The following is a 25,241-nucleotide window of genomic DNA, read 5'->3' as shown; positions in this document are numbered from 1 at the left end:
CAGAGCCAGTCTGATAGATCTCTCTGATGATGGACAGTACAAAGCTGGAGCTCAGCCTGGGGAGAAGACACACACACACACACACACACACACACAGACACACATTTCCAGGTCTCATGCTGTACAGTATAATTAAAGTGTTTGGACTGTTACAAACTGTGTGAAGAATCTGAGCCACGCAACACATGACTGTATTCTCTCACCTTCTGATCTGAAGTCTGGCCAGTACAGGCAGAAGGTCTCTGGGGTTTTGCTGCTTAATTTTGGGGATGTGTAGTGCTCCCATGAGCTGGTCGAAGCTCGTCTACTTTGCCGTAACGTCACCCATTTGCCTTGCTGTCTGGATGCGCACTTCTGGTGCTAGAGTCTTCTCTGTCAGACTAGCAATTCATCTACACTTCTCACAGATAAAACTGCCACTAATGACGAAGAATAAACATGCTGCATTCAGTGCTCTGAAGCAGAACATAAGTCATGATGAAAAAGCAAAATGTTAACATTACTTATGTTTGTGGTAGTTCCTTAGATATAGTTTGTGATGATAAAGTAGTTTTCTATGGAAGTTGCCAGTTTCCAGGTAGAAAGTAATTAAATCCAGCGAAAAATTTGTTAAACAGATAGAGAGCAGTAAGAGCTAGTATGCTGAAACAGTTTCAAAAACAGGAAGCTTCTTTATGAAGGAAAGAGGTTCTTATGAACCTCAGCATTTTGACAGCAAGTATTAGCCATGGCTATAAAACCATGTGAATAATTCAGTTATGGGATTAATCCACAAAATAGCACATCAAATCTAATTATTTGGCCAGTACAGGGTTATGTAATATTTCTTCATATCAGCAAAATGCAATAGCTTGACTTCCTTAACTGATTAATAATTAAAAAAATATCTTTCTTGACTATAAGAATATAGCTTACCCATTAGAAAGATTAAACATCCAGTCAGTGTGTTTCCTGGCATGTTAATGTAAAAGGCAGCTCCTAGTGGATTTGGGGAAAGATTAGTAAAAGATTTCAAGTATCTGCAAAGCAGAAAACTGCCTATTCAACAGGCATGAATGATGTGCTACAGAAGTAGTTGTGTTATTTGCATAGCCTAATTAATATGCATGCAGATCATGTTCTATAGTACCTATATTGTTATATTAAAATTTCACTATTGCTTTTGTGCTTTACAATTGTTACACATAATTGCCACACCCGATACAAGGATAGGAATTCCAATTTATTCATACTGGACAGAAGAATCATTAATGGCTGCTGAGTTAAGCACTTTCATTGAAAATTCATCCAATTATTTATTTATTTATTTATTTATTGTAACCAGAAACAGGGCACATCAGCCAGGAATACATTCCAGCTCTGTTTTAGAATACTGGCTGTGATTCATTACATTTTGGCAATTGTGAAAACAAACTAGATGATACTTCTAAAAGTAATTGTGTTTGCACTTTATTTACACAGTTACATGAACAACACTGGTAGCATAGTCAACAGGCTTGATGGTTTTCCAGTGCACGACACTGTGATACCAGGGCTGGCCCAAGCCTGTGTGGGGCCCTATGAAGAAATCTGAGCTGCCACTGACATAACATAGGTAAAAAAACAAATAGAAATAAATACATGGTCTTTGGCACCCTCTTGGTGGCCTTAGCAGGCTCTCATTTTGCTTATATGGCGGGACAATTGTTCTGCTGTTATCCTATCTATCGAGCAGTCCTACCTAGATTTAGTGCACTTATGTACATTACCCTTAGTCCAGGTTTCTGGTGTTTATTTTAGATGCATTTTTGGTTGTATATATTATAATTAGGCTACTGTGAACAATTGTATACCATATAGCTACAGCACCTGTACTTCACACACATGTAGTAATCGGATCTAGAAAGTTGCCAACCCTATTAAAATATTAGGTTTATAGTATAATATTTGAATTAAACAGACAAAGCGTTAATCACAATCATTTGCATGATGATTAAATCTTGAACCAAAAATGTATCAGAGAGCTCTAGTGTTTTTTAGAGACACACACCCAATAAAATTGTGCTTGACCATTTCTTGCCCTCTATATCATTCTCTGCAGTTTACTGAGAAAGACCTGACACTGGGTAATGCCGTTGTCTATTCGAAGGCCAAAACAACAACAATCTTTGTTATCAAAGACTCACTCCACCCTGACCACAGCCTCTTCTTTTAGAAGCCATGAGAAAACCACCATCGCAGCTTGAGAGCACAAATCTAGCCTCTTAAGAGGTGTTATGTTCCACAGGCAGTTCGATATCTCAATGCACTCCACATGAAAGCAATTTTCTTTCCATGAGTGCAAATTGCACTTTTAATGCCTGATATTTCAGCCACTCATTTCTCTCACTACATGACAAAACTCTCGAAACTTTTCTGCAAAAGCACTGAATGTTATTCTAACCTTTTATGGCCTTTCTCCATTCATGTACACAAAGTCCAGTATGATTCCAAATGTCATCAAAAGATATATCTGTTTGTAGCTGAACAACTTATGCAATGTGATCTTTCTTCTTTGTGTCAAATGAACTTAACAATTGAAACATCCAAAACTGGCTGTGTTTCTTGCCAACATACTGGTGTTTGGACATGTGGGATTACTTGCGCGTCACTTTCAATAGTTCAATTGGTAGAGTAGAAGTTAAAACTGTCATCCTTAGGCTGTCGGTTCAACTCCGACTCCCACAAACGTTATGTTTTAATGCAGAATCTGTCATTTTATATGAGCAAAAAAAGAGGTTTTTCCCTGACCGGGAATCGAACACGGGCCGCGGCGGTGAGAGCACCGAATCCTAACCACTAGACAACCAGGGACAGAGCTGTAGAGTCTGCGCTCCTACTATTCTGACAATGTTTGGATGCATACTGGAATTGGTATGCATGAGTGGAAAAAGGCCATAAAGCGAGTTATTCATCTTTCTCTTTGTTCTACAAAAAAATGAAGTTTGCAAGAGTCAGGGCTCTTTTTTACCATCTGGGAAAAGAGGGAACGCTGGTGTCACTAACACATGGAAAGAGCTGTTATAGTATTCCCCATTTGTCCCCTTAATGTTTCTGACATTTTAGCCACTCATTTCTCTCTCTACATGAAAACATTCTAGAAAATTTTCTCCAAAAAGTACAGAATGTTATTCTAAGTACTCGGAAAATAGTCTTTTCCTCCCCCTTCTGACGCGTGAACTTATAGACGCCCTTGAATGCACGGTGTCTCTGTAATTAACAAGGGAGAGAGCGTATGCCACTCTCTCTCTCCCTAAGAGTACAGCCAATTATGCTCCTTTAGACTCCCAGCCACAAATGGCTGTGACACCATCAGTTTCACAGTTAAACACAACTCCTATAGTACTAATAAAAGCTTCACACTCACCTCAGCTGGGACATGGCAGACACTGAAGGAAACTCCTCACTTCACTCTCTTCATCTGACCAGTCATTAAGCTCCACTGGTTTCTTCACTGTTTGGAGTTTCAGTACTTCTAGCACTTGTAATATTAGAATATAATCCCTTTATTTACTAAAGGTACACAGAAATGTACACAGGTACACAGAAACTTACTGTATGTAAGAGTGCAATAGTTCAAAGCTGTATTAGTGCAGATAAATACAACTACAGTGCCATTGCAGCTTTTAATGCTGTTTCAGTATCAGGGTCTTCAGGAAGGCTCCACCTGGCAACCCTGAAGTGCCTTGCTATGCTTAAAACTACACACACACACACACACACACACACACGCACGCACGCACGCACGCACGCACGCACACACACACAAACAAACACAAACACTCAACAAGGTGAGTTCTGCTTATTTGTTATTGGAGATTTGTTAAGAAGGCTGATCGCCATTTAAAATTAGATTTCAAACACTGTAATTGTTACACTGGTGAGTTTGAGGTAGAGATGCACTTTCATTAATACTGCTTACACTGTGTTTCTTTACAACACGCATGGACGTGTTGAAGCATCTCATATGCATGGAACACTACTACTCAGAGCATTGGAAGGTTGAAAACAGAAGCTATCTGGCTCACACAATGTTTTAAATGTGCCAAGGGAAATTCCAAGTGTGGCCATTCTTGAGTGGAGTGGAAGATAAATATGTTTTTTTGTACTTCAAAGCAGCTGTAAGAGTATAACAGGCAGTTTAGAACATGTCAGTCCCTCCATGTAATTTGAGAGAAAATATCCTATGAAGATTGGACCAAGATTCCTGCAGAGTATTTTCAGCACATAGTGGAACCTATGCCAGAAGAATTGCCGCAGTTCTGGAGGCCAAAGAAGGTCCAACATGCTACTAAAAGGGTGTACTTAAGCCCACTGTGTCCTATAATAGGATGTTGCTGGAATGTATGTGGATGTTGTTGGAATGGCCGCAGAGTTGCGGCAGCAGTACAGGTAGTCTGTAATCCTTTCCCCCATCCGAGTGAGTTTGCCCTATTACACGGGGTCGAGTTATGATGTGAATGTTTAATTACACAGGATGGATTGTGGGCGACGGAACCGAACAGCCTTCAGGATTCAAATAGAGAAAGGTGAAACTTCTCCAGCCTTTGAGTTAATCACAGGACTATTGCATAGCAATTAGGGATAACAGAACAGCTTTTGGGGGGTTTGGGTGGTGTGCCTTATCCGCCCCTTTAACAGAGTAGTCACAATTCAAATTTCCCTTGTTCCATTGTTTACAAGGCATTATACATGTGGTTTATTTATAGTGCACGGAGTAATATGCAGCGAGTCTGGTCTATCTGCTTTGGAAGAGAAACATTTGGCCAAAAGAGCAAGACACAGCCAGGAGGATGATTGGTAAGAGCACATCATAATATGCACCTTAAAGCTGTGCTCTACAGCTAGGTCCTGTTCCATGACTGCATATATAAATTTACTACTGACATTGCCATTTATATCTGGCCATTTACAGTGCACTCTTGCTCAATGCAGCAATTGAAGCTGATTTTCCATTGTGTAGTTATTATGTTCAAGAGGTGTTTGACCCGGTCAGGTTGACACACTTTAGTGAGGGCAGCAGTATCCTAGAGGACACTACAGACAGTGACGGAGACATCTCAGAGCGCGAGGTGAGAGGTTGAGTTTTTTGTTCCTCTTTCTACGACATACTTTTCATGCCAGGTACTATTGTCCAGTTCAGCCAAATTTAATTTACTGCCTTGTATTATCATATATAAATTGCTGAACATCTTATCACTCAGTTTCAAACATCCCCTCAGCTGTTTTAAGCCATTTTGTTTATTCAGAAGTACTGCTAAATGGATGTGATGGGAAAATGAGAGCACATCAAACACAGACAGCCTTATGCATTGAGTAGTAAAGAGTAAAGGTTTATTGGGTTCTGTCCCCTGTATAACAGAGTAAGAGGACTGACCCGCAGTACGGTCCCCCTGCCCTTATACACAGAACAGAAGAAAGAGAAAAAAAAGAAAAACAACTCCTACAGAGTATCTGCTAATTCATGTTTTGGTTAGCCTGAGCGCTGAAGGCTTCTTCTATTGCTATGGTTAGAACGGTGTGTGAGCAGCTGGTGTCCCTGACTCACACGCTTATCTGCAGACTGTTATGCTGTGACTATAGAAACATAAAGCAAAGTAAAATAAAGCAAAGTAAATTTCCACAAAATGAAGCAAAGTAAATTTCCACAACATTTCCCCCCTTTATTCTATATCACACATTATCACACATTAATTCAGCAAATAGCACTATGATGTCTTCATGTGGATCACCAGCACCGCCCATCTTGGGGAGCAGAATGTCTTCAAAGAGCTGGTGTTGGTCATTGGCATGACCGCTGAACGCTGGCATGGTGAACACACTAGAAAGACGTCTGACACGCTATGACAAAAAAGGAGGTAAACACAGAAGAAGAAGAAGAATGGGTAGCAGAATGGGCAACGCAACAGCTGCTAGGTTCGCTGCCCAACTGCCCAACCAGGCCATCAGCCAGTCCCAGAATCCACCTGGAACTGTAGGCTGCGGAGTGAAGGCAGATCACATATGATTCATATAATCAGTAATATTAGCGCTGAGATCTGGAATGTAAAAACAGCAGGAAGTGTTAATCATTTTGCACACTCCTCCTTCCTTCATGGTTAGGAGATCTAATACCATTCTATGTTGAAGCACTACTGCCCTTATCACTTGTTGTTCTATCTTTAAGGCACCTATTGCTACTGAGGTATCATTAACTACTTGCAGTAACTGATAAGCTAAGCCATTGATCTTTTGCAGGTCTGCTACTGTGCCACCGCCCAGGAAAAGGGACCAACCAATGGTTTCACCCGGAGTGGTCCATGGGTCCCTCAGAATTCTACCACAATAGTCTGTGCTGGTTATGTCTCTCCTCACCCTGTGCTGCTTGGCATGGGGAAGTGTATACACCTGCGTCCTTGGGCGCACTACAGCTGGATAACAACAACCAGTCCAGTTCTGTGGCAATTCACCATAGACCACCGAACCACTGACCCACATTACATTCCAATAACCCTTCAGGGTTGTCATGGAGCAATTCCACAGGGAACTGCTATTGGAGTCACTGCAAGTGCCATTGCTGTGCACCTGCACATAGTCGACGCATCTGGACCAGCCTACCGGCACCTGCTGCTTCATCTGCCATACACATATCTCACCCTTTCTAGCTGCCACATGCAGCATCATTTTCGGTGGTGCGGGGTTAGTGGGACTGGGACAGTTTGAGGTCTGGTTAATAACCTGTCACATAGAGATTGTCATATTCACTTCTCCTACGTCTGCGTTTTTCAGAGGGATTGCAGTCCTTGGAACACTGGTGTGCTGGCACACCAGGCACTCTTGCTCGATATGTTGGGTATGCACAATGGCTGACATACACGCTATATTTTGTTGGCATTTAGCTGCTAATCATTCTGCCTCAGTGGCGTTGGGACCCTGAAATGGTAACAAGTCTTCTGATAAGTCATGGGATTCTTCATCCATATTAATTTGCAGTCTATGTTCTGACTGTGTTAGTTGTGTCTGATTTTCTCTACCGTCTCTTGACGGTTCCGAGTGTCGAAAGGGTAGGCCTTGCCTTTAACACCCTACTCAACACAGTTCCGACCTAGTCTGTTGGGGTGCTGCTGCTTGGAGTTGGGGCTGGTGTCAGAGCCTTCTTACAGTGTGTGTGATGTACCCAGGTTCCTCGTCCTTCTATTTTGACAGCAGTGTGGGTTGTTAACAGGAGGTTCTAGTTGTCTCCACCTGCAGCGCTCGGTGGCGGTAGCCCCTGACTGAATCTCCCGTAATGTGACCTGTGGGGTAGCAGCGGTTTCCTGTATTGCTTGCACAGCGGTTTTAGTTGCAGCTGCCTTTGCTACTCTATCTGCAAAATTATTCCCCTTGCTGATTTGGTCTTCTGTAGTCCTGTGAGATGCACACTTTACAACTGCAATTGTCTTTGGCAGCGAAATGGCTTCTAGCAAGATGGTGATGTCTAATATATTTACTCGAGCTTGTCAGGAATTGCCTATGTTTCCATATGGCTCCAAAATCATTAACAGTTTTGTCTGCAGCTAGTTTGCATGCTTCCATCAGTGCTACTAGTTCAGCAGCCTGGGCTGAATAGGAGGATGGTAATACTTCTGTTTTAGATATTTCATGATCTGTTACTACCGCGTATGCTGCCCTATTGACCCCTGTGTCGTCCCTGCTTGCTGACCCATCCACATAGAGGCATAGGTCTGAGTTACTTATGGCTTCTTCAAAGAGATCAACCCGCGGTATATATACTTCAGCTAAGACTGCTGTGCAGTCTTGTGGATCTCCATCCTCCTCCGTAGGAAGGAGTGTAGCTGGGTTCAGTGTTATACACCTTTTGACAGTTATATTAGGCATATCTAAGAGGGTGGTGTGGTATCTCAGCTACCACTGGGCTGATAAGTGTGACACTCTTTGGTCCTGCAGTATTCGGTTTACTGCGTGTGGGACTAAAACAGTAAGATGGGAGTATGCCAATATGGTTTAAGTAGCGAAATTATGGCTTGTGCTCGGTTTTGAGACATCTTGTGTGTATTTCCCTTAATGATATGCCCTAAGAACGTCACTTCCTCCTTAAAATTCTGTAATTTTGCTCTACTAGGTTAGTTACATGTATGTTACATCTGAAATATTTCCATGAGCTTTTACGCAACATACTAAACAAAGGTTAGGAACAAGCTAAATCAAATCAGGCTAACTCAGCAGGTCAAAAGTACTTCAGATTGCAAACTATGACCTAGTATTTTATCAAATTTTATCATAATTGTAACGCAGGGAGGCTTGGCAGGATACAAAAGAGGAGCCGTGATGCATACAACGATGTTTATTTAGAGACATGGAAGACAACGTAGCACTAAGGCTATCGTGGGATCAAACACTGACAACGTTAACGTTTACACAAAAGACTTATATACGCAAACAATAACAACACAATGAAGAGCAGGCATGAAACACAAGGGGGCGTGGCCACACGGATGAACACACACACACACACACACACACACACAAGCAAGCAAACACACACGGTGAGACGTTTGGGGGAAGGGGCCGTACCGTAACAAGAATATGTTCACACATGCTCTCTCTCTCTCTCTCTCTCTCTCTCTCTCTCTCTCTCTCTCTCTCTCTCTCTCTCTCTCTCTCTCCATCCTTTCAGCCTTTGGGTTTCAATAATACCCCCAGGGCAGACAGAACCATTATTCAAACAATGTCATATTCTGGAATATTCTGCTGAGGGTGAGGATGGATGAGGCGCAGTTGCCCACCCGTACTGATTGTGGTCTGTCTGTTAGGAAGTTGGAGATCCAGTCGCACAGGGATGTATGCAGTCCTAGATCTCCCAACTTAGTAGTGAGTAGAGAGGGGATGATAGTGTTAAATGCTGAACTGTAGTCGACAAATAGCATTTTAACATAATTTCCCCTCCCTTAAGAGTGTATGTGTGAAACATCCTTGTCACCATAAATGTTGTGTTGTTACAAAATTAAGCAGTCCATCCAGTTTCATTAACCTAATTTATTAGCAGCCTGTGCCCACGGTCTGACTCAAGTATTTTTATTTTAATTTCCTCCATGTTGTTTATAATAGGCCTAGAAATCCTTTTAAAGGTGATCGCCATTTCTCCCACTGTATACTGTTGAAGCATACAAGTTTTTATTCAGTGAGAAATATGTCATTTATGGGGATTAGGTACAGTGCATTTTGTTCAGGACATTCGCGACGATATATGTGCTAAATGGGATTGTAAAATAACTAGCTAGCTAGCCATATATTTAGACAGAACCTGAATTGTGTTACATGGGGATTTTTATCCCATGTTTTTAAGGCTGCGTTATGTACAGCCTAGCATAAATAAATACGCAAGAATGCAGAGCACGAATAGTCTTTGCTTGCAATCACTAAACAATCACTAGCAACTACATTTGCTAATCATTTTCTCTTTAAAGTTGGTGTAAATTGAAAACTATTGCAGACGTGACGTGTGATATCATAATGCAGCCGCATCAGTTATGCCATTATGATGTAGTCAAAGAACATATTTTTCAAATGAACAATTTCTGTGAACCATTTTTAGTCTACAGATCACAGATAACGGTTACACTTGGATTTTCAAAACTAAACTTATCATGGGTCAGTCCGGTAGTTACGATTGCAATCCAAGACGCAAGGAACATGTTCCTTCTGAGAAATATGAAAAGGAAAAGCATGGGATATTTGGTAAACATGGGAAAAAGAAGAAAGAAAAGACACGAGCCCAGATCCCTACCAGAATATTCACGCAGCTTGTGCTGTTGTTCACTTGCTGTTGTCGGAAGGGTGTTAAGAGAAGGAACACGACCTCAGATAATGACTTCATTAAGGGTAAGTTCTGACCACAGCCACCACTTGGATGAACTGTGTGTGTGTGTGTCTGAGAGAGAGACATCTACGTAGAAGTGTTCTAAGTATCTATACAACGCTAATAAGACATTTTCTGTTACTTTTTAAACAGATACTAGAACAAAGTATTTAATGAAGAATGACTTGCCTACTCAGAGAACTGAATCAGCCATGGTAAGTAAAGTAGAACCAAGACAAATGATTTAAAGCCATACTGAGGCAAGGGACAAAAGCCACAAAAAAGGGAAAAACAGCTATGGTGAACAGTAATGCTAATTTAATGCTTGTACTTAAGTACACTGAAATGTCTTTGAATATAAATTACAAATGCATTTCAACAAATGTTGGAGAAATTAATTAAAAACACTAATGTAAATTTATTGAGAATATATTTAGGACACATACATTTAGCATATGCAATCTTTGTCAGTTACAGGGAAAAAAAAATACTATTGGTGGGGTTTTTGTTTGTTTGTTTTACATTCTCCTTACTATAGAATTAACAGTCGACTGTTCGGTGACTTTGCATGCTGAGTTGTAACACTGATTATTAGTATAATTGTGGCGAAAAACAAAATCAACACTAGCTAAAATGACTGAATGCAATGGAATTTATTATTCCAATAGCACAATTTGAATGGGTCTACGGTACCTTAGTGTGTCAGGTCCTGTTATTTCTGTTGAACATTTGATGTTTGGGGGCACATTTTTACATCAATAGGCCTGCAGGCTATGTGATAACGGCTATGCGATAAAAATTGTATTTGTTTCCTTTCCAGTCCAATACAAATTATAAATTACAAATGTATCAAAATGTAATTAAAGTCATATTTCAATTAAATGTATTTAAATACTGTTCAACAATATTTCTACTTATATCTACAGGTGGAACTGAAGTCTTTCAAAAAGATAGAACCTCCAGATATGAATTTCAAGATGATGTTTCCTGAAAAGACTCCTTTGAATCAGATTTACGATGACAATGACTGGGATGAATGTCTTGAGGACCTGGAAGCCATGTTTGCTAGAGTGAGAAAGTCTGCAGTGGAGCAGAGCAATCCTAACACTTGTTTTCCATAAATTCTCACAATGCTATGAACTATGCATTTCAAGTAGATGTAATTAAATATTGCTTAACACTGTTTCTCTTCATAGTTGGAACTGAAACTGAATTATTTCATAAAGATGCAACATGATTCCTGTGAACATGATATGGACCAACTGATTGAGGAGATGGAATCCACAGTTGTTAGAGTGAGAAAGTCTGCAATGCAGCAGAGCAATCCTAACACTTGTTTTCCATAAATACTAACAATGCAATTAAATATGCATTTCAAGTAGATGTAATTAAATATTGCTCAACACGGTATTTGTGTCTGCAGGTATTAGACGCCGTACTTGCTAGGGAGGATATGACTGCATAACCTCTGATGACAGCAATAAACAGCATTAAAAATACTCTGACATTTTTCAGTCTAATCCTTGCCTATGTTGTCTGCAACACAGTCAATTAAACCATGGATAGTAATTATATCTTTTTTTTTTTTGTCTCACAAACATTCTGAATGTAACATTTCCTAGAGCTTTTAAGATACAATCACCATACTTCGCACCCACACTATTTTTTCCCTTCATGTCCACTTACATCTATGTGACTTAACAATCACAATTCATTTTTACACAACCAATTTCCAACCTCTATATATATCGCTCGGAATTCAACAGACACCTGTTGCTACTGCACCTTTAAGACGGATGTAAGATAAATGAGCTCCTTTATGATTGGCTGCCCTGTATTGTGCTTCATTCAAAAGGTACTCAGATCTGAAATGCCTGAGAAAGGCAATTTAAGTGGGTGTGCTAAACCTCTATAGGCTGACTAGGCAGAGATAGGTAAATAAAGTGTTCTTGTGACATTAGAAATACAAATTTCAATATGAGGGCATTTTTGCAGCTAACTAAAACACTGACCTAGTTAAGAATTTTAACATTTCAAATAAATAAATAAATAAATAAATAAATAAATACATAAACACACACACACACACACACACACACACACACACACACACACACATATATATATATATATATTAAAAGGTGAATGTTACTTATTTCACTCTGAATGTAAAACAGTGCATATTGTGTTAAATGGGATTTCCATCCCATGTTTTTAAGGTTGCCTTATGTATAAATAAATATGCAAGAATGCAGAGCATGAATAGGTCAGTCTTCCATTCTGTATCACATACCTACCCTTGATAACACCGTGGTAACTGGAAAAACCAACCCTTTTTATTCAGTTGTCACTACTTCCAATAGACTTCACGCTAATCTCATAGAAGTCCACCCCTTTCCGTGTCCTCCGGAAACAGCACTTCCGTTGTGTTGTGACAGGATTTGTTGGGGCTGGTGTCAGAGCCTTCTTACAGTGTGTGTGATGTACCCAGGTTCCTCGTCCTTCTATTTTGACAGCAGTGTGGGTTGTTAACAGGACTTGGTGTGGTCCTGTCCACCGTGCTTGGTTCCCTTTGGGGAGTGCTGCGCACAAACAAGACAGCTGGAACAAAAGTTTTGGGTAAGTATTATGAGTTCTGGCGCAAACCAGTACTTTAATATGCTGTCCACGATTCCCCCTTTGCTCATATGGCTACGCCCATGAGCAATTCCGATTAGGCCCTGCATGTATGATTTGGGTAGGCAAGGTTTGCCCGTAGGTGTCTGTGTCCAAGCACCATCGTACACTGTGCAGTCTAGTGTCACACTGATAAGTGTGACACTCTTTGGTCCTGCAGTATTCCGTGTACTGCGTGTGGGACTAAAACAGTAAGAGGGGAGTATTCCACTATGGTTTAGGTAGCGAAATTATGGCTTGTGCTCGGTTTTGAGACAGCTTGTGTGTATTTCCCTTAATGATATGCCCTAAGAACGTCACTTCCTCCTTAAAATTTTGTAATTTTGCTCTACTAGGTTAGTTACATGTATGTTACATCTGAAATATTTCCATGAGCTTTTACGCAACATACTAAACAAAGGTTAGGAACAGGCTAAATCAAATCAGGCTAACTCTCAGCAGGTCAAAAGTACTTCAGACTGCAAACTATGACCTAGTATTTTATCAAATTGTATCATAATTGTAACGCAGGGAGGCTTGGCAGGATACAAAAGAGGAGCCGTGATGCATACAACGATGTTTATTTAGAGACATGGAAGACAACGTAGCACTAAGGCTATCGTGGGATGAAACACTGACAACGTTAACGTTTACACAAAGGACTTATTTACGCAAACAATAACAACACAACGAAGAGCAGGCGTGAAACACAAGGGGGCGTGGCCACACGGATGAACACACACACACACACACACACACAAGCAAACACACACACACACGCACACACACACACACACACACACAAGCAAACACACACGGGGAGACGTTTGGGGGGAGGGGCCGTACCGTGACAAGAATATGTTCACACATGCTCTCTCTCTCTCTCTCTCTCTCTCTCTCTCTCTCTCTCTCTCTCTCTCTCTCTCTCTCTCTCTCTCTCTCTCTCTCTGTCTCTCTCGCCATAGTTTATTTTCCCTTCTATATAAGCCTGCAGGTTCATAGGTGACTAGCTTTTATAATTTAATGTGTAATTTGAGCATAATGGTGGAAACTACAAAGAACAAAATGGAAAAAAAGGAGGGTCGTTTCCATAATTGCCCTTGAAAAAATGTATAAGAATTAAACTCTTGTGTACCCCTCAGACGTTCTCCGGAGGGTCCCTCAAAAGCATGTTTATATTTAAGTTGCAATAAAGGACGGGACCAGCTATTCTCTTCAACTAATTCTGGAGTCTGCATCTTTATTTTCTATTGAAATATTTAATCTTAAAACTATCTAATTGGGGATGGGTTTTCTGAACATACAGGCATCTGTGATGGTAATCCCTTGATATTAGAGGGGTAAAGTTATATTATCAGATAACTAACTAGATTGCTAGTTTTCTGTCTCTGCCATGGTCGATTGTACTTTCATCAGTAGGCAAGGTAACCTGGGTGCACTAGCGAGTTTCCCGTCATATCTGCCATTGCTTCTACAAATACAACGCAGCAGGTCCATTATTTTAGATCGGGTGTCTCACAGCAAGCTGGCTACAATTAGTTGGTTAAAAAATTATAGTAAATAAAGAAAATAAAACACTAACATGATAGTCAAGCTAGGTTTATTCGCAAAGCTAGCTAGCTAACGATAACTCAACAGAAAAATTAAAGTTCAGTGTCAGTCAATTTAGCCAAAGAGGAACAGATTTTGTCGCATTTTGTGACTGGCTCTTTAGACATTAATGTGGCAGACTACCTGAACGTCAGCCCTCATTTGTTCTGTTAGTTCAACGCTTTTAACAAGTGCCGTCAAACAAGAGAATGGCTGCATTTTGAAGTGGTCAGCATTGCTATCCATTGGAGCCTGCTGTTTGATTAGAAAACCAGCACACACATTTTCATGTATGACATATTTAACATATTTGTCCCAAAGGCATTGATCCACGGAACGCAAGGATCAGCATGGCATGTTCTAAACTATGCTTACTCCTTGCTCCACTGGAACGTTTAAGTGCGCACGTGCCGGTAAAGGGGAAAAGACAGCGCGTGGATTGCGTTTGGGGTGACTGTTACATAACATCTGTAGCCAGTGTTGAATACATAATGGAATTTAAATGGAATTTAATTAAATGGAATTTAATAAGCCATGGATGTAATGGAATTTAATTAAATGGAATTTAATAAGCCATGGATGTAATAATATCGATATACCGTTTTTCTCCGCAAATACTAATTCCACCTTACTCTCTTCTGTTCACATTCCACTTGATCCATACAATATGGGTAGTGCATTGTCCATACCAATCTGTGTTAACGATTATGGCGTCTTGGATTTGACAGCATCTCAGATAGAAAAGAAAAAGAAAACCAGAGTCAAGAAATGCCAGTTCTTTACCCTGCTCTTCCGAGGACATTCTGGCAAAGCTCTGTCACCCAAGAAAAAGCGGTCCATGAAGCTTGCCTCTGGCGAAGGCATGGATGGAGTTACTGTGAGTACCGTTATCAACCAACATGAGGACAAAAGACAGGAAGGTGTTGAGCCCACTGTTATCACTCATAATCCGGTTCTTTTGTGATGTTTCTTTAACCCAGTCCGCCACTGCGAGTAAGCCTGAAAGGCTGGGCCAGGCCAGCACTGAAAGCATGCCTAGACTGCTCATGCAGTCCTCCACCAGCGAGCTGCTCACATGCCTGGGTGCGTTCTTGTGCCGGCGTTGCTGCCTGCTGAAGGACCTGACTGCTGACGAGCCCGTGCAGTGGCTGCGCATTGTGGACCGCTACGTGACACTGACAGAATGGCAGGAGCAAAGCTTCCTCATTCCAAGCACCGTGGTCTTTCTCTTCATGCTGTGCCGTGACATCATTTCAGCTGAGGTGGCCACCAAGGAGGAGCTGCAGGCCGTGCTGCTCACATGCTTGTATGTGTCTTGCTCCTACATGTGTGAGGAGATCAGCTACCCAGCCAAAGCTTTCCTGGTGGAGGAAAACAAAGGGGCCTCCTGGGCCCGATCCCTGGACATTGCTAACCGCATGAGTGGCAAGATGCTGCAGATTAACAATGACCCGCAGTATTTTTGGCAGGTCTTCACTGACCTGAAGAACATGATGCTTCATTAAAGGATTAAAGAATAAAATATTTTATTAATTAAACATTTTGTTAAAATTTTATTTCATTTTAGTTATAAAAAAAACCACATAACTGCAAAGTCAGTTGTTATAATGTGTGATGTAATTTCTCCCCACCTAGCGTTATTATATCTCCTAATCTTACCAAAAATGTGCCACTTGATTTAGTTATGTTAACTTGATATCAAAGATGTCAAAAGCAGCTTTTAATGTCAGCTGATGCTTTTTGGCATAAACATTTATGTATGTTTATGTCAATTGTCATTAAGGGCTTATGTGGGAGTCATCTAGCACTCTGAACAGTGCCCTTCAGTAATGTTACCCAAATTTCTTATCTGCACCATCAAATGAGCTCCACTAGACCTAATCTGCCATATGACAGCACTCAAACACTGCCAGTTTGAAGTGGTTCTGCTGTGCCCCACAACTCTAGATATGTCTCCCTATTCTGAGGGAAAACATTTATTTTCACAAAATGAATTCTATACTCAGCTCAGCAGTGAGAATACTGTGAAGTAAGAACGGAAGCCTGAACCAGGCCTAAAAGCTATTTAACTTTGTGGTTCAAGGTGAAGATGCACTGACATGCAAAACAGCTCTCTGATGTATTGTGGTTGGGTGGAATGAGTCTTTGATAACTAAGATTGTAACTAAGATTGAAACTGCTCACTGCACTACAACAAGTACACAAGGTGTAATGAACTTGCTAAGAGAATGATCTCAGTAAGTAACTCAACAAGGATAGGCTCATCATGATGCATTAGCTAACATTCGGCACTCATACACAAGGGTGAATGTTCAATTTTCATTCAAGCATCTCATGGTCACAGTCTGTAGTGTGTACAAAAGGAATCTAAAGGAAAGGTGTGAGCAAGTGCATCTTCCACTGATAAGAGATGTAAATTAAGACTCGAATTGTAACGTTAGAAAAAAGATGTCCAGTTCTATCAATTTATTTAAGATGCCACACCTTAAACATTTAAAGTTATTGTTATTTACAGTAAATTTATTATAATGCAAAATAATTTAAAAATGTTATTACAATGACATCTCATGAACTATTACACAATTATTTTACAAGGGACAGACTGATTGACTAAATTTAAAATTAAGAAAAGCTTAAACCAATTTTAAACTATACAGAAACTCTACATATAGAATATAAAAAGTTAATAACAACAATCACAATAATAATAATAATAATAATAATAATACAAACAAGGAGGACAATAACAATCACAATAATAATAATTAAGCTTACATTATGGAGTATGGTCATTTAAATTCAGTGGAAATAAATGGTCAGTGTTTTTGGCTTTTCTTCTTAGGCTGTTCAGGCATGGGTTCTCCACTCATGTCCACTTCAAAGTGCGGCATGAAGCTGTTGAAAATTGGAGTAGAGAAGCTCTCAGTCACGCCGAACTGTCCATCAGGCTTCACTTCCTCTCGTAGAGTCGGACAGAAGAGCGCTTCCCACAGGCGCTGCTTGATCCTGCGGCCCGGTACAAGGCTGTAGGGCTTGGCCTGTCCGGAGGGACTTTAAGTTCAAGTTCAAGTTCAAGAGGTTTTATTGTCATTTCAGCTATATACAAGTACACAACAAAAACGAGACAATGTTCCTCCAGGACCATGGTGCAACCTGAAAACAACAGTGCAACAGACAACATGCTACAGTGCTGGTTTAGTACAGTACTCTAGCAGCAAGTAGGATAATGTGCAAGACTGCAACAGGAGTGCATAGTTTAATTGTGTGATGTTTGACTTCAGCACTAGTCCAATGCAAAACAATGTGTGAGTGTGTGTATAGATATGTATATATGTATGTATGTATGTAGGTATGTACGTGTGTGTGTTTGTGTGTGTGTGTGTGTGTGTGTGTGTGTGACTGTCTATAAGCATGTATAAAAGTGCCCATTTTGGAATCTGAATTGGAATTGGAGTTAGCCAGAGTTCAGGAGTCTAATGGCTTCTGGGAAGAAGCTGTTGCACAGTCTGGAGGTGCGGGACTGGATGCTGCGGTACCTTCTTCCAGATGGCAAAAGGGTGAACAGTTCATGTGAGGGGTGTGTGGGGTCTTTCACAATGTTGGTGGCTTTCCGGATGCAGCGTGTTAGGTAGATGTTCGTGATGGAGGGAAGAGAGACCTCAATGATCTTCTCAGCTGTTCTCACTATTCTTTGGAGGGTCTTGCGGTCAAAGGTGGTGCAGTTCCCAAACCAGGTAATGATGCAGCTGCTTTTGGCCAATGTTTTTTTTTAAAAAGAGATAAGGAGATACCAGAAAAGAAAAGCAAATAATAGAGGAAGATGGCATGGGATGGAGGGATGGAGGGATGATAAAAGACAGGGGTAGCAATGGATAATTATTCTATTCCCTCAGCTATTTAACTAATTCTGAAGTCTGCATTTTTATTTTCTATTTGAATGTTAACTTCACAACTAGCTGATTGGGGATTTAGGAATGACACTAGCGTTGATTTTGATTCTAGCCACAGTTCTAGTAATAAGCAGAGTTACAACTCTGCATGCAAAGTCACTGAACTTTTGACTGTTAATTCTGTAGTAAGCATAATGCAAAAAATACAACAACATATTTTGTTGTGATTGAAAAACTTACATGTCCTAAATGCATGTGTCGTAAATACATTGACATTAGTATTTTTAATTAATTTCTAACATTCGGAGACATTCAGAGGTGTTTCTATTAGGCCCAGAGTCAGCTAGGTCCCCACTCTATAATAACTCAATGAACCTCAATGGTCTCCCAATCACATCTTATCTAACGGTTAAAGATCTTGGAGTTATGGATCCCACCCTCTCGTTCGAAGGTCATGTAAATAAATAATGTTTCTTGGACTGCCTTTCTCCATTTTTAAATTGACTTTATTAAGAAAATTCAATTCAATTCAATACAAACACTCCATCACAAAAACCTCACAAACAATATCTACCAGAGGACACAGACTACCTTCACTCTATACATTAATAATTAACAACACAATTTACATCTGTAAATTAGGTATACATTATCCATTTATATGTCCAAAAGAGTCCAGGGAATTTTTCCTCTCATATCAAACGTCTTCAACCTTTTTAACTCACACACAATCTGTTTAAAAACTATTTCTGCAGGTATTATACATTGCTCAATAACCATCTTACATCATGTTTTCCAAATCTTCGAATTTGTCACACAAACAATCATCCAATAAAGGTCCTTCACATTCTCAGTCAAATTCTCATTAAACATTCCATACCTAATACTTTTCCTGTTACGATCCCATTTAAACCCAATACCTTTCATTTTCTCCCAAATTTCAATAGTCCTTGTGCACTGCAGCAATAAATGTTCTATCGTTTCATCGGCTATGCAATTATACATCGGACATTCCTTTGTTGTAACAAAACAACTCCATTTGACTATACATCGTACAAGCAGTCTTCCAACAGATATAAGCCATGCAGTATCTCGAACATTTTCCGAGATACTTTTAGACTTTTAGACAAATATATTACATGTACATACATCTACATTTCAGTCGATCAAAATGTTTCACGTACTTGTAACCGCAACTTTATGTTACAGCGGTCATATCAGAGATTTACCAATATAAAACGCAACAGGTGTCGTGTTCTGTAATAGAACATTTTAACATTTATATCCATATTACACTCCAGAAATCAATTCAAGACTGTAGAGTCGTCGTACCAATTGACGTAAACTCAATATAAACCGCTGACTTAATTTAATGAACAGTATTAAGATAATGAGTGCGTACAGCGAGTCTTGTCTTACTGATGCCTGTTCTAACTGAACATAGGCAGACTCCTGCATGCTGACTGGTCTAGTCACCAAACACCTGCAGCTATGGCAGCTCGTAGCAGACAAACAGGACAGTCGTTTATTCAAATGATCTACACTGACAACAGTTCTGAAATGTTACCCCTGCTGACATCAGAATTAATAAGATTCAAGTTCAGCAAGTGTAAGCGCATTTGACAATGGGACAGAGACAGAGCAGGACGAAAATCCACCCTCTGCCGACTGAACAAGAGCGGCGGAGGATGAGCAATGACTGGCCCATTAGACCAATCTTGAAGCGGATAGATTTCTGGGCAGAACGTGACCAAAGCTGGAGGTTCGCAGCACGAAGATGAGGCACTTCTACAATTAATTCTCCAAGAGGCCTAATAAGAACACCTGTGGAGGAAAACGCCATTATTCTGGGTGCCATGTTGACCTTTCCATCAGTACCGTCAAAAACCAACAACTTCACGGTATCTTCAACCACGTATTTTGACTGGTACTTACCTGGTGCAGTGATTTGTGAGCAGAACCGCACCCTGGAACAACGGAGGAAATTCGAGTCCCGCACCTGATTTTAAAACGGACACCTCTCCATGAAGATTATTTAAAACGCCCGCATGTACAGTTCTTTAAAAATAAACAAATAGCAAACAACACACGACCCATTGTGTTTGATTTTATGATGTATATGTACTGAACAGATATAAACAGCCTGTGTATTGTGAAAATACATGCATGTGTCTTCTACAGCAATTACTGTGCCGTGCACACTACGTTTGGCATGAAGTGTTTGCTTTTTCCAAAGCAAGTAGTATTAAATTATTCTCATAGAATAAATTTCACAAAGACATGGACTTTTCGGTTGACCGTAGAAAGATGTTTTTTTTTTTTGTAATTTGTTTAATGTGAATCGTATGTAGGTTACCACTGCTAAGCTTCACCAATGCCAAGGTAAGACCTCGAAAGGACGCAGAAAATTATTTTAATAACAGCTTCTGCTGATTTATTCAATAACTGTATGACATCGTTTGCGTGTACGTACCGACTGAAAACAAACTCAAATTATTAGAGACACTCTTACTGCGTCTCCACATTGAAACATATCAGTTAGTTAGCTAGGCTGGCTAACTATCTTACCTTTATTAGCTAACTAAGATAATGGCGAAGAGGATTACGTTAAATTGGCGTTAAAACAAAAAATGCTCAGATTAACTTGTGTCTCATGGCACGCAGTTGAGTTTAAAATGAAACACAATGAAATCAAATTAAATTGACCCAGCTGCAACAAGCTCAGCAACCACATTTAATTTCACTGATTGGTCAGTTAGCCAGGCTATACAAAACAGGCTATTGTTTTGTACACATTGTACACATGTGAAATATCTGCCTTGAAATTACAATGAAATGACTTCCGGGCGCACTGAAAATTGTTATATACACACAGACACCCCCATACCAACATAAGCATAGTGCAACTCTATGTTTACGCACCAGAGATTGAGTGGGCAAGTGCGTATATATGCACGTTTAAATTATTATACACAAATGTAAGTAGTAGGCTATTTATGTGAAAATGTTTCTATATGTATGTACAAGTAATGTTTCCCTGATTTCTCCCTAAATGGCCCCTCATAGTTCAGCAGTAATGAGGCTAGTTAGATTTTGCTCAGAATTAAGTACACTTTGGGATGTTATATGTATCACAGTCTCCGGTGAGCCGTACATGGTTAATCAATCCAGGTTGAGGTAGAGTCACTGCATTAATGACACATCTGTTTGCATTGCCAGTTGTTGCTATGGCAGCAATGAAATTAGGAAATTCAAAGAAAAACAACTCATCTACACTCTTGGAACTTTAGAACCCCATATGTCCTGTGGCCCAATGTCACACGTGAGGGGAATCCCATCAACACCTCTACAGATCAGTCTGTGGAAAGACACTGAAGAGGACAGAGGAAAAATGAGGCGTTTCTGGAGATGGTGTGCTGGACGCATCGAGGACGAATACACAGACACAAAGGATGTGGAGGGTAAATGTAAATATAATGCCAGTCACACCTGCGGTTGCTGCTGCTGCCACTCATACCTGTGGTTAAAATTCCTTTTTTGTCTTTAGCGCTGCATTGTCGCCTCTATCTCCCAATAATTCATAGTCGAGGCTTTAGAAATCTAATTTTTGGGGGGGTATATGCCATTTCCTGTTATTTGTGCAGAATACACACACTTTCACTTTGGAATCCACAAAGTGTTATAAATGAGGTCCGTGAATAACATCACTCTATTTCTACACTATATGGCTTTCTAATTTCATATGTCTGTCTGTCTTTCTGTTTGTCTCTGTGTGTGTGTGTGTGTGTGTGTGTGTGTGTGGTTCTGTGTCAGTAGTGGGGCCTGTGGCCCGATTGGAGTGTTTGCGGTGTGAGAAGGAGGAGTTGGAGAACAGTTTGTTGGAGCAGCTGAAGGAGTTCAGGTGGCAGAAGCAGAAGGAGCTGCAGGTTCTTCAGGAGATGCTAAAACACAAGCAGCAGGAGGAGACAGAGCTCCTGCAGAAACAGCAGGAGGAGGAGGAGCATAACAGGTCCATCAAGAGTAAGTACTATGAAAATGCAATAATACTAACATAACTAATAATGAATGTTAGCCTTTAGGCTCCAATAAAAGTGATACTAATATATGTATAGTACTATATATATTATATTTTATAGATCCTGTAGGAATTATGTGGTATATAGAATCTGTGTTCTATATATATATATATATATATATATATATATATCCAGCAGTAATGATACTTGCTCTGGCAGATATGAAAATGGCCTGTGAACAGGAGAAGAAATCTCTGGAGGAAGAACTTGAGAAGCTCAGACTGTCACTGCAGGTAGAGATCCCTTATAGTGTCAGTACACATCCACCAGTACCTCCACCTTTCACTTATAGCAGCAGTACACATTCAGTACACATTCCCACCTTTCCATTGTACTGGCTCTAGTGATGATTCGTGTGTGTGCGTGTGCGCGTGTGCACGTGTGTGTGCGTGTGCGTGTGCGTGTGTGTGTGTGTGTGTGTGTGTGTGTGTGTGTGTGTGTGTGTGTGTGTGTGTGTGTGTTATACCAGCCCATAGAGGAGGACATTATGAGTCTGAAAGTGGCTCTGGAGATAAAGAACCAGGAGATCAAAGATCAGCACGATCATCTGGTAAAACTATATACTCTGTTTATATACTATATACTCTGTATGTAGTACCTGGTTTAACACAATATCCTCTGTATATATACTATATACTGTTTATGTAGTACCTGATTTAACACTATATCCTCAGCTTACTCTAGTCTGCAGATGTGAAGAAATTAAACAGAATGTGTATCTGTGTATATGTGCGCACCTGTATGTGTGCCCCTGTGTGTGTGTGTGTGGAGAAGCATGTTCTGGTTCTCCTGCAGCAGAATGCAGCACTAATTGCCAGGAAAGACCTGCATGTCGCCAAGTCCAGGTCTCTACACCTCTGCACTGTTTCACTCACACATCAGCATGTGGTGTTAGCAGGACTAAGACCTTTAAGGGAGACTCCTTTAAACCTTTAAGGGACTAACCTAGTACTTGTTTTCTTCATATGGCTGGGTTTGACACCTTTCATCACAAGAATCTGTAGCACTCAATCTGGTAAAACAATGCGCTCTCTATGTATACTATATACTCTTTACGTGTCAAGTTGAAATCAGCTCATAATCAAACTCATAAACATATATATCAACTTATGCTAGTGTATCTACAGATGTGAAGAAATTAAACAGTATCTGTATGTCTGTATGTGTGCCCGTGTGTGTGCGTGTGCATGTGTGTGTGCGTTGTCATCAGGCCCAGAAGAACGTGCTGTTGGAGAAGCGTGTTCAGGTCCTCTAGTAACAGAATAGCACCAAAATGCGAGGATAGGCCTGCATCTCGCCAAGTCCAGGTCTCTACACCTATGCACTGTTTTACTCACACATCAGCATGTGGGATGAGCAGGACTAAGACCTGCAAGGGATTTAACCTTTAAGAGATAATCTGTTCAGAACATCCTAAAACATTTTAAGAAAGTTCTTAAGGGCTATGGAAGTGTTATTCAAATGAGTTCATGAAAGTTTGTAAGGGTTACATTAGGGTTGATCGAATGAGATAATTCCATATGACCTCTATAAGGCTTCATATAATAAGCGCTGTTAGCCTCACAGATGTACTATATCTGTAGCCTTTAACAGCAGGCTACGCTTCACACCACGTCTCTTCTACCCTCAGGCGGTTGGCAGAGGAGATGCCTAACCTGCAGAAGTACCTGGACAAAGAGGACATCGAAAAGAAGCTTCTGAGCCGAACCAATGAGGAGCTGCCCTGTAAAGAAAATATAAATATCTGTATAATATGTAAATAAAAGGAAGATGTGGTTGTATAGTGTAGTCGTTTGATTATAAATAATCTCATAATAATCTTATCTACAAATTCTGCAGGAGTACCTGGACAAAGAGGACATCGAAAGAAGCTTCTGAGCCAAACCAATGAGGAGCTGCCCTGTAAATAAAATATAAATATCTGTATAATATGTAAATAAAAGGAAGATGTGGTTGTATAGTGTAGTCGTTTGATTATAAATAATCTCATAATAATCTTATCTACAAATTCTGCAGGAGTACCTGGACAAAGAGGACATCGAAAGAAGCTTCTGAGCCGAACCAATGAGGAGCTGCCCTGTAAATAAAATATAAATATCTGTATATGTAAATAAAAGGAAGATTTGGTTGTATAGTGTAGTCGTTTGATTATAAATAATCTCATAATAATCTTATCCACAAATTCTATTACATTTACATAGTAACATTCACTCATATACTCAAATTCCATATGATACATAGAAAACGTCCACCTCATCTATTTTAGTTTTTTCCTGATCAATAATACAAAAAAAAAGAAAAGAAAAAAAATGAACAGCGCCCTCTAGCGATGAACCTCAATTATTTCAAGATAACTTTAAAACATGGCTAGGTTAAGTCGGCGTTAAAACAAAAAATGCTCAGATTAACTTGTGTCTCATGGCACGCAGCTGAGTTTAAAATGAAACACAATGAAATCAAATTAAATTGACCCAGCTGCAACAAGCTCAGCAACCACATTTAATTTCACTGATTGGTCAGTTAGCCAGGCTATACAAAACAGGCTATTGTTAGAAATTCTGCACATGTGCTTCGCTTAGCTTCACAGCTCACACTGCTTATAATTAGAAGATAACGTATCCACGTTCGTAATAACGTGGTGAAATCTGCCAAAAATGGTGAGACTGAGCATAATAAATAAGACAATCTGAGCACTTAGTCCACATATTTCTAAATGAGACGAAAAAGTTCTTCCAAACAATATAAAGCACACAATTCTATATGGGAAAACAGTTACATTTGTCATTAAGACAAGCACTACTTATTACACAAATGTCAATAACTGTCCTAATATTAATAGTTCAACAGTCTTCCTCTGTCTATTATACGCACTGTACACATGTGAAATATCTGCCTTGAAATTACAATGAAATGACTTCCGGGCGCACTGAAAATTGTTATATACACACAGACACCCCCATACCAACATAAGCATAGTGCAACTCTATGTTTACGCACCAGAGATTGAGTGGGCAAGTGCGTATATATGCACGTTTAAATTATTATACACAAATGTAAGTAGTAGGCTATTTATGTGAAAATGTTTCATATGTATGTACAAGTAGTGTTTCCCTGATTTCTCCCTAAATGGCCCCTCATAGTTCAGCAGTAATGAGGCTAGTTAGATTTTGCTCA

The 25,241-nt window shown here is 40.0% G+C and overlaps 1 non-coding gene across 1 annotated transcript; it reads right to left on the bottom strand.

Annotated features, from left to right (window-relative positions):
- Positions 1 to 2,760: 2,760 nt before the first annotated feature.
- On the bottom strand, positions 2,761 to 2,832 carry trnae-cuc (transfer RNA glutamic acid (anticodon CUC)). Its single transcript has one exon. It is a non-coding gene; the product is annotated as a tRNA-Glu (tRNA).
- Between the last annotated feature and the right edge of the window lie 22,409 nt (positions 2,833 to 25,241).

The sequence above is a fragment of the Electrophorus electricus genome, chromosome 10 (genome assembly GCF_041902795.1).
Source record: "Electrophorus electricus isolate QZ-2024a chromosome 10, ASM4190279v1, whole genome shotgun sequence".
Taxonomy (NCBI): domain Eukaryota; kingdom Metazoa; phylum Chordata; class Actinopteri; order Gymnotiformes; family Gymnotidae; genus Electrophorus; species Electrophorus electricus.
The sequence above is the reverse complement of the archived record's forward strand: the minus strand, read 5'-3'. Positions and strand labels throughout refer to the sequence as shown.